General features: G+C 57.8%; 1 protein-coding gene across 1 annotated transcript in view; it reads left to right on the forward strand.

The window, feature by feature from the left end:
• Positions 1-1,169, forward strand: part of NCS1 (neuronal calcium sensor 1) — a 44,646-nt gene extending 43,477 nt beyond the window's left edge. The window contains exon 8 of the mRNA XM_069474762.1: positions 436-1,169. The gene's annotated coding sequence lies outside the window, so the exon portion shown is untranslated. The remainder of the gene's footprint in view (positions 1-435) is intronic.
• Positions 1,170-10,952: the final 9,783 nt, after the last annotated feature.

The following is a 10,952-nucleotide window of genomic DNA, read 5'->3' on the forward strand; positions in this document are numbered from 1 at the left end:
GCAAGTCACAAAGGTTCACGGATCACCTCGGGAGGAGAATAACACAATGCCTAGCGATACTGAGCATTTTTCATGTCCTTACTGGCCATTCCATGCCCTGTTTTTAATGGTTGTAAACCAGTTTATCCTGCGGGTGTGTCCTAATTCATTTACCTAATCCCCTGATATTGGACACTTAGGTTATTCCCCCGTCACTTCCAATTTTTTGTTTGGTTTTGTTTCGGTTTTTGCTGTTACAGATGATACTGTGCTGGACGTCTTATTTATTTATTAAGGATAAGTACCAAGAACCCCGTGGGCGGGTCGGAGGTTATGAACATTTTTAGGCTTTCTGACGTAGAATGCCTCCCTGCCTCCAGCCAGCCTTCCTGCCAGCACTGGGCGCTTGTCCCTGGCAGCCAGCTCCTAACCTGCCTCGCCCCTTGTATCTTCCAGATGCCTGGGAACCACTTGCCTCCTCCTGTGCCACGAGGCCACCTCCGCCCCGACACCACCCCACGTGTCCCCCAGCCTTCCTCCGCATCCACACAGGCCAGCCGGCTGCCCTTGAACCGCGAGGCCCCGGCTCTCCCCGCCCCTGCCCTGCACCCACCCGCCACCTGAAGCCACCGGCTCCAATTGCCAACAACCTCTGCTCGAAAAACGACAAAACAAAACGGAAAAGGCTACAGCCCTCTGCAAAACCAAGGACTCGGGCCGCTTTGCAGGCAGCCTCTCGGTTCCTCCTGCTCTCCTGCGCGTGTGCTTTTGTTTTTTATTTCAAACAGACGTTCTAAAAGAAAAAAACTACCTTCTGTCCTAGAAGATATAGACTGACAGATGGGGAGAAGGCCTCCGGGACCTCGGGGACCTCCGCCTCCGCCACATCCCGGATCCCCTGGTGGCCGAGAGGCCGAGGCGGGCCGGGGTGACGGGGGGCCTGCCCGGTTAGCATTATCTGTCGTCCCTTTTAGCAGCAAAACCACCTGCGTGGCCAGGATCATTAATTATGAGGATGACGATTTTTTGTGATAACAGTATTGTGCTCTTTGTGGGGAAAGTGAGGTTTTTTTTATGGACATATATAATTGATATCTTTTATTTATTGGTTGTTAACCGTTGCTGCTGCCTCACGGGTCCGCAGCTCCCAGGACTGCGGGGCCACCGTTTACATGTGCACGCCCCGCCCGCCCGCCATGCTCGCTCGGGAGGCTGGTGGCCTGCAGCAGGCCAAGATGCCAAAAAAAATTTTTTTTTTTTTTTTTTTTTTTTTTTTTCAGATACTGTGCTTGATGTGTGGAGAGGGGAGAGGTAGGATTTCCTGCCTGGCAAATGCACTGTTCCCTCCAGCCAGATGTCCCCACACGTCCCCTTTCCCTGCTGTCCCCCACCCCCTGCCAACCTTGTTCTCCTCTGGGTCTGTAACATTTTTTCCGAGGACGAACAGGGAACATCTTTAGGTTTCTTAACTCTTACTTTGGTGTTTGCTGCAGCATGGAGAACGGAGAGCCTTGTGCTCACACAGGAAGAGGGGGATGGGGTATATCAGCTGGGCAGGGAGGGGCGGTCTCTACAAGACGTTGGCAGAAGTAAGGGATGCCTCCACCTCCTTGGGTGGGACGGGGCTTTGAAAATAGTCCAGGACTCTCCGCTCGGCCTTCCCACCTCCCTGTCTGCTTTTCCGAGTAGAGCACACGGTGTTCTTTCCTGTCCCTCTCTTAGCTCAAAGGTTGGCAGGGTGGGGACGAGAGCAGAGTTCCAGTCAATCCCATTGAGATAGTCTCTGCTGCTCGGGGCTGTGGCCCGCATGCCCCCACAGGAGGCTTCTAGCTCTGCCTGCCACTGAGGTAGGGGTGGCCCCAGAACCGTCACCAGGAATGTCAGGTGACCCTGGACCAGAGGTCAGGAGCCTGAGGTCTGGCCCTTGCTCTCTGGGCCTCAGCTTCCCAGTGTGCAGAGCTGCGGCCTGGGCTGGTTGGTCCTGAAGGCCCTTTCCATGCTGACAGTGTATAATTCTAAGCCTGGGATTCAGTTTCCTACAGTGTGTGGTTCTGTGGCCTGTGGCTGCGTGTGCCAGACCTCAGCAGACACGGGCACTATCTGAGTCACAGCACAGCCCCTACTGTGTCTCTTGGCTTTGGTCGCTTCTGTGTGGGGTCTGTCCCAGCAGCCAAATGTGTCAGGTGGCACACCCTGTCCCTCCCAGCCGCAATTTGGGTCCCGCCTGGACCCTTGATCTCCCTTTTTGGCTCAGAACTAGTCCTCACCGAGGGAAGGCTTCTGGGGTGAGAAGCAGCCTCCCAACTGTTTAGGGCCAGGCCTGGGGCTAGAATTCTTGCTGCTGCTTTGCAAAGCCCACATCCTATCATTCCCTCCTGAGAGGGGCAAGTCTGGCCCTCAGCTCCCCCTGAGTCGTCCTTGCTCTCCGCTTTGCACACCCAGGAGGCCGGAACCCGCCTGCTGCTCAGCCCTCAGCACGGAGGCCTCCAGGCAGACGAAGCCTCTGCCGGAGCGGCTTTGCCGTGTCCACTCCCCCTGGCTGGGCACTTGGCCAGCTCCAGCAGTCTCCCCCTGGCATCGGCAGCCCCTTTGGCTGCGCTCTGGCCCCACTGTCAGCCCCCCAGATCCTGCAGGGCTGGGGAGCGGTGGTTCTACCTTCACAGGCAACTTGGAAGAGTGGACTCTTTGAGCACCCTGCTGGCCGGCTTCCCACCCAGCCACTGGCCCGGGGGGCCCAGGACTCACCACCAGTCGCTGCGGTTCCTCAGCCGGCTCTGAGCTGGGGTCCCAGGCCAGGGGATGGACTTGGTGACTTGGGGTTGAGAGAATGAGAATGGGGTCTTTCCCATGTTGGTTTCCTTTTCTTTGGCCTCTGCCTGAGCCTCGACTTGCCTGTCTGGTCAAGTGGGAATGCTGTGTTGTGCCTCCTGTCCTGGAGGCATCGCGGCAAAGCGACTTGTGGCTGAGGATTGCCAGGGTTAAGCGAGGCGTCCGATTCCTAGACATCCACTGAGCCCTGAGCCTGGCCTTGCTCCTGTCACCCTGCCCTTTGGCCTTCTGGTTTGGAGCCACAGTGTGGCTTTTGGCCTTAGCAGGCGGTGTCCTGGGGACCTGTGGGCCCATGCCTCGGGCACACCTGTGTCCCAAGCCCTGAGACAGCCCAGAGCTGCCAGATGGGCCACACTTCTTCCTAGTGGGGTGCTGGACACTGGTCATTTTTGCTCAAGGTTGCCAGGCAGGGACCGATTTCTGTCCCCTCTTCTCACCACTGAGGTTCTGTGGTGGCACCCTCAGAGCCTTAGGCCAGATCCCTCCTGCATAGCCCTCAGGCCTTTCCCCTACTTTTTTTTTCCACCTGAGGCCCTGCCCTGCTGTGTGCCGCCCTCTCTGGGGCGTCCGTCCCAGAGGCCAGGCCCTCAGCGCCTCTGCAGAGCCTCACGCCAGGGCAGGGCTGGGGCCAGACTTCGGCGGCCAGTGTGCTACGGCCTGGCCTCTTCCTCAGTGTCTGCGCCTCACTTTGTGTTGATGGTGACTTCGGAGAACGTTACCATTTTCCATTATTTAACAGGTAGCGTTTAAAATGACATCAAGGCAAGCATAGGTGTCGCCCTCTGTACATCTCTTCCTCTAAAATGCTTCCCAGTCTGACAGCTGATTTCCTACAACAATGCACCTGGGCTTTCGGGGACGCTGTCTCTCGTGGGAAGAGGAGTAGGGGAGGTCGGGATGCCTGGGGGTCCCTCTCGGGAGAGAAAGCCCCCACTGCCCACCCGCCCAGCGGAAAGCCAGCCATTCCCAGCACGGGAGGGATTTCAGCATGCAAGGGATTCAAGGAGGCGTGGGGCGCCCCCTGGTGCTGGAGAGCCTCGAAGGCATCTGGGGGCGCCAGTCTCGCCAGGTGGTTGAGAGGGAGGTGGGCGGCCAGGAGGCCCTGGGCCTCCACATTCTTTGCAGTGTGTTCCCAGATGCCCCCTGCCGGGCCACCGAGAGAGCAGGGGGATTAGCAAAAGGGCGCTGTGCTGGGAAGCCTTGCCCCACCCCCCGCCCTTTTTTTTTTTTAATATCTGCAGAATAAACCCAATGGTTAATTTTGAATGAATAAAAGGCTTTTGTTGAATAAACAGCTGGTCCCATCTTCTGTCTTGGCATCTTGGCATCTAGACTCAGGCTCTATCTGCTCTCCAGGACTGAGATAAACGCAGAATTCCCCCTGGCCCCCTGCTGCACGTGGCCCTGTCTTGCCGTGTCACTGCAGTGGCTGGTGGCCCCAGGGAGGCCCACCTCACTCTCAGTCTGATTCAGTGGGCCGCGTCCTTGGGACTCTGGGTAAATCACTTCTGCTCATGGGGTCTCAGTTTCCCCCTCCCTTCGATGGGAGCGAGAGTCTCTGCTCGGGCGCCTCCCAGGGCCTGGCGCAGCCTGGACATGAGCGTAGCGACCCAAGCCTTCTGCAGAGGCGGAAGCCCGTGCCCTAGAGTGGTGGTTTGAATTGTTGGCGCCTCACCTGGAGCCTGCAGCTTGGGAAAGGAATTTGAGTGACTCTTGCAAAAACAAACCAAAAAAGGCACTGTTTTCTGGCGTGGTTGTTTATTTCCTTTCCTGCTTCCCTTCCTAGCCCCTCTGAGCCTCTGTTTGGGGTGCTGTCTTGTCTGACTCCTCTGGTGTGTGTTTCTGGGGGAGGGGTAGGCCCTGGCCAGTGGACGGGACCGTGTGGCACGCCCAGGCCTTCCCGTGCTCCTGCTGTATGTTGTCCATGTCATGCCGATTAAACACGCTTCCTGGACTTGTCCTCGCCTCCCTTGTGTGGGCCTGTTGCTTTGTCTGTTTCTGTTCTTTTCCATTTTGTTTTAGGTTTCTTCTTCCTCCTGTGACACCCTTTCTCTTGCTTTGGGTGTTGTCTGCCCAGTTTCCCCAAGAGAAGGAATGTGCAAAGTGAGAACCTTGGGCGGCGTAATGATTAAACCAGAAAAGCTCAAGGAATGTTCTGGGAGGCCGAGAATTTGGCAGGTGAACCTGCCCCAGGTAGCAGCCACAGCAGTCCTTTCCTGCCTGCTGCTTCTGTTGGGGGATCTCAAAAGGGAGTCCACTGCTCAAAACATGTCTGAAAACAACTGGCCTCGACCAGGAGTTCTCAAAGTCCAGCATGTGTCAGAATCACCCCGAGGCTGTTAAAACCTGGGGTGCCTGCCCCGCCCAGCAGGTCTGGGCTGGGGCCTGAGAATTTGCATTTCTGGTAAGTTCCCAGGCTATGCTGTGTTGCTGGTCTGGGGACTGAACTTCGAGAACCCTGGTGAGACGTGTGCACTGCTGGGTGTCCGGTTGGGTCCTGCCTCCATAGGCTAATCATTCACTCACCCAGATGGGACTTTTGTACCTGTGAGGTGCCAGGCACTAAGGGTCCAGACATTGGCTGCTGATCACATGGGGGGCTGTGTTGCGGGGAGGTGGGGAGATGAGCTCTCGGGCACCCTTGTGTGGCTGCCCTCCACGTGGTCCCCCTCAGCCTCAGACCTGGGGTGGCGGAGAGCCCTCCTCTTCCCGCTCTGGTCAAAAGCCCCGTGCTCGTTCGACGCGCACAGGCCCTGCCACGCCGGGGAGGGGGGTGTCGGGGGTGGTGGTGGTTCTTGCTTTCCAGAGCTGGTTGAGAAACATGAATTCAGAGAGCAGTAAGAGGAGGTGTGGAGTCGGGAGCGGAGCTGCTGGTTGGAAATATATCGCTCTTGGCCGAAGGCCCTTGAAGGACGCGTGAAGCGTGTAGGTTGATGAGATCAAGCCGGCGACATTAGAATGAGCCACGGTTCAGAGTTGGATTTGTGATCGGAGTCATCAGACCGACACCACCTTCGAGACGCAGCTGGAGGGCTGGTGCTGCTTCCACTGTGGGCTGGAGCAGCCACTGAGAAGCGGGTGTGGTGATGTCACCCTCTGTGTCTGGCTCTGGCAGGGCCTGGAGTGAAGATGCCAGAACACATCCAGAGCTGTGAGAGGGACTCAAAGGGGACACAGAAAGGCATTGTGGGACAGCGGTTAGGGCCACAGGTTGTGGAATCAGACCTTGACATTGGGCATGTGTTCTAACTGACAGGGCTTCTGGTGAAAATATGGACTCCCCCACGGAGAGGCAGGTGCGGGCTGGACAGCCCTCCTCTGCAACCTCGCCCCAAAGCAGATAAAATTCTGCCAAATGTCCAAATGGTACTAGCAAGCAGGCATGAAGACGGTCTTACACCTGTACCTGTCCGTCCGGGGCGGGGGCCTCGGGCCCCAGGAGCCCTGCCCCAGAGCATGAGTCTGGAGGCAGCAGGCTGCTGGGCTCTTCCCTCACGGTGCAAAGCTGCTGAGCTCCCGGAATCCTTCCAGCCAACCTTTATCCTCCTCACATTACACTTCCTCTATGAAAAGGGATTTCTAACATCCTTGTGCTAACAAACACTGCGGCATAGATTTAATAACGGTGCATATTTAACATGCTAATGTGATGCCCTTTGGAGCGCTGATTCCTGACTAGGGTGTTTCATGTACTGGGGGACTGTCCCTGAGGTGGAGATTGGAGGTAATTTACGTGCCCACCTGATGCCCCGTTTCGGCTGAAGCACTGACAGTAAACCTGCACGGGCGCCTTCCTCTGGGAGTGCCGGGATCTGGCTCCAAGGGCCGTTGTGAGGCCGGCGGGGGCCATGCGTCCATCGCATGCATGGTGAGCTGGCAGTGCGCGTCAGCTGTGCTGGAGGTAGATCTGGTCTTTTCCAGGCAGCCTTGGGTGTCTACAGGGACCATGGCTCTGCCAAAGGCACACAGTGGGTCACAGTGCTCTGCTCCGGGGCAGGCTAGGACCTGCGCTGACTCGCCCATGGCCCAGCCTGCGCTGTGGGTTGAGGCCCAGCAGTCGCACAGAGCCGGCTCCTCCTCCCTGGCCCCGACACCTGCTCTGCCAGGACGGCTCAGACTGGCTGCCATTCCTTGGGTGTGGTAGCACAGGGCCTCCTCCTCACCTGGCCTCCCAAACCCCAAACTCACATCCACGTGTTAGAAAGTATCTCCCTAAATCTTAACCACCCTCCCCGCCCCCCGCCTGGCTTAGGCATCACCAGGCATACAGAGGAGATGACGCAGGGAAGGAGACAATTGGGAAGCAGGGTAGGAATGCCACGCAGATCTCTGCCCTGCTGTGGCCACCTCCTCCCTGCCATCTTCCTGCCCGGGAAGTTCAGGGGCAAAAGGTTTATCCTCCAGGTTGCTTGGTCTGGAGGAGCCAGGGGAGGGCAGTGGGCATGGACAGTGGCTTTGAAAGCCTGCTGGGCTTAGGCAAAGTGAGCTTGCTGGGTATGGCAGCACCTTCTGCTTGTCTCCTGTCTTTTTTTAGCTGGGCACAGGGCCGTGTGGAATAAAGGACTACATTTCCCAGCCTCCCTTTAGCTGAGGGTGGCCAAGTGACTCAGTTCTGACCAATGGATGAGAGAGATGAGCACAACTTCCCGCCCCTCTCCCCCTTCCTGCTGGCTGCACCAAGGACTCCGAAACAAGCCTTCCTGGGACTGGGCCCCCACCCCATGGAGCCACCACACCAGCCCAGGCCTTTTACACTGGGACTGTTAGGAGGAAGAGAGACACACCTCTACCTCGATTAAGCTATCCTGGGTCTCCGTGTCAACAGCCCAATTTATATTCTCTTGAATATACCGAGTGATCGCTGGGTCACCTTAAATGATCTCATGCCACCTGCAGATGTTTGCATCTAAACTCTGAATGTTTGCCAAAGTGATTTAATAAACAACTGCACGGTGCAGTGTGCTGGCGTCACTACTTCTTGCCCATGTCTTCCCATCCCCTCTTCCTTTCCCACTGTGTCCCCCTCCTCCAAATGTGCAGGGCACGGAGGGTCCCCACCTGAGGGACTCTTGGGGGTTCCTGGGGGCCTAGAGGCCCTGGATTATCTGGCAGCCCAGGGAGGCCACCCAAGACTAGGCCAGTTGGGTTTTCACTGGGAACCACAGGAAGGGGACTGGGCAGGCTGGCCTCATGGTGGGCTCAGGAAGGACCCTGCCAGGGGCCTCAAGACTTGGGGACCAGAACTTCTCATGGTCTCTTCAACTTCCTGCCTCAGAAATTGCCCCCTTTCCCCAGAGGCCTGAAACGAGCCATCCCATAAGCAGATCTTGGAGGTTTAAAATGTGATGCGTAAAACAGCTTTTTTCAGAGTCAGGAGGAGGGGTGGAGAATAGTCACTTTGGTACCATTGTCACACGGCTGGAGGGCAGGTCCTAGCTTAGTCACTGGACTGCTGGTTGCCCCAGAGGCAACGAGAGGTCTTTGTGATATTGTGGGGCCCACTCTAGGCTTTGAGGATTCTGACGACCCAATTAGTATGTTTTGTGTCAAATGGCCTTCTTGCATTAGAAGGAGCAGGTTCTTGCAATGTCAAAGGCCAGAGGTGGCGCTGTGGGGGAAGGTGCTGCTCCTGGGAGGAGGTGGGGAGGGACTCTCCGGCCCAGGAAGGGAGTCGCCCTCAGGGAGAACCTGGGGCCCACCCTGAGACCCAGGTTCTACCCCGAAGCGCAGGCATCAAATCAGTTAACACAACGCTGGATGCTGTTCGGGTGATTTGCACCCAGAGCCCCTCACCGCTTTCCGCAGCGGCAGCGAGAGCCTGGGATGTGCAGCTGGGCAGGCACAAGGCCGCGCTTTGGCCACTGTCCGGGACGGACGCTGAGCCTGGCTCACGAAGCAGCGCACACAGGGAAAGGTTATGCCGCCACCACAGACGGGCAGTGCCCGCGCGTGCTCCACCACGGCCGGGGCTCGGGCTGTGCTCCCCACCTCTGCCCCCAGGGGCCTTCCTGGACAAGGGGAGACCCGAGCTGCCCTCGAAGGATGGCGAGATCTGGACAGGTGAGGGGGAGCGGGAAGGGGGCAGCAGGTGCAGAGGTGGGGGTGCAGGAAACAGATGGGGAAGGGAGGTCTGCAGATGGAAGTGGGTGCCCCCATGGCAATGAAACATCAGTTTTTCCGGCGGATGAATCCACACAGAAGGAAGAGACACAAGGTCACCTTCAGGCCCATCGCTGGCACGGCCTGGGCTCTCTTCTCGGCGTCCTGGCAGCCCGGCAGGACAGCTCTCGGCCCACGCTAGCAACTAGCAAAGTAACAGCAATAAGGAGCACGGTCGTGACAACAGCTAACGCTGAACGCTCGCGGTGCGCTGGCCTCGCTCGCGCTTTCCCATCAATCCCCAGCGGCGCCCCCTCGAGGCCGGCGCTGGCATCACACACGTTTACAGGCGGGGCTGTCGGCGGAGGGACGAGCACGTTGCCTTTGGTTAGAGGCAGGGGCTTGGGGGAGACGGCTTCTGTTAAGTCCAGATCTGGGCAGCAGCGGGTGCCCCTGGTCTCTCCCAGATGCCTGTCGTGTGGGGAGTGGGGGGGCGGGGGGAGCCCAGCGGGGGCCCATCATCTCTGGAGGGAGGAGGAGTTCAGAGCTGGGTTGGGGGAGACAGGGGTGGGACAGAAGCTGGGCCCAGGGAGGAGGGTCCCGCTCACAAGCTGCCGGACACTTGGGCACTGGGTCCCAGGAGTGCCCAGGCCGTTCCCAGCCAGGCAGCCACTCAGGCATGAACTGTGGGCTGCGGGCAGGATGGGGTGTGCTCCAGAGAGGGGACCTCAGGGCACAGGCATGGAAGTAGCACGCCTGGGTGGGCAAGGTCCCAGCACACCTCCTGGGACTGCAACTAGTGCTGACCACAGATTCCCTGCGGGTGCTCACGGCTGGCTCTCTGGTCCTCCTGGCCCGTGGCTCTGCCACCACTGCACTGTGTGCTGTCCTTTTCTGTCCTGTGAGGTAGCCACTGTCATCGTCCCCAGTTTCAGATGAGAAAACAGTCCCAGGAAGGTTCAGTGACTTGCCTGGGGTCACCCAGCTGATGAATGGCAGAGTGGGGATTTGAGGCCAGGCCTACTAGACACGAAGCCGTGGCCACCACTGTGATTCATCACCTTTGGCCTGATGTTTTCTCCCTCGGCCGCATAGAACCAGCACTTCCCAGAGTCTGGAATTTTCCACCAGGCCACAGGCCCACATGTGAAGAAATGCAACCCTGCTGATGGAAACGCAAGTCAGACCCGTGGCTCCCGGGAACTGTGTGGCCCTGGTGGCTGCAGGGCCGCCGGGTGTCCTTGGCTGGCTTCCGGCCTCTCCCTGACCTGGGCTCTCCAAGAAGCAAAGGAAGGCGACAGCCAGCTACTCCCACAGCCCACAGCTACTCCCAGACCCATGAGGCCACAGCCCCCATCCTCACCCTCCTGGCCAGTCTTGTGACAGGACAGGAGAAGGGGTTCCCTCCGCAAGGAGGGACTCGGATCGACCACCTGGCCTGGGGAGGCCTGGGGAGGCCTGGGAGACCCAGGGCAGGTGGGGCCTGGGAAAGCTGGCTGTCTTGGCTGGTTTTAAAATGTCTCAAAGCCACCGCACTTGCTGTGCCATCTGACTGTAAATTCAGTATGGGTGAGGCGAGGGGATTCCCTCTTCTCCCAAAGTCTCTCATCTCACAACATAACTGGTAGTTAATGTTCCCGCCATGGGTTCCAGTCCTGCCCCACCCCGAACAGCAATCCAATCTGGGGTAATACTGAATATGAACCTCTCTGAGCCTCAGTTTCCTGATCTGTAAAGTGGGGATGATAGAAGCACATTTCTCCCAGGGTTGTTGGTGAGCGTCCATGAACCATATGTCTGAAGGCCTTTCATACATGGATGCAGTGAATGTTGTTATTATCATCCAATTCTCTCCACCATTATCTCCATCCATCCAGATTTGCTGTCAGATTTTGCTCTCAGCTTTTACTTCTTACACTGGGCCACTGGCACAGCTGCACTCAAGATCCTGGTCCAAGTCCAAAATTCTGGAGAGGAAAATATGTGGAATCAGGAGCCTTTCCTGAACCGGCTGATAGCCAAGGAAGGGTCCCCTGTGCAGCATG

Source organism: Eulemur rufifrons, chromosome 7 (assembly GCF_041146395.1).
Source record: "Eulemur rufifrons isolate Redbay chromosome 7, OSU_ERuf_1, whole genome shotgun sequence".
NCBI lineage: Eukaryota > Metazoa > Chordata > Mammalia > Primates > Lemuridae > Eulemur > Eulemur rufifrons.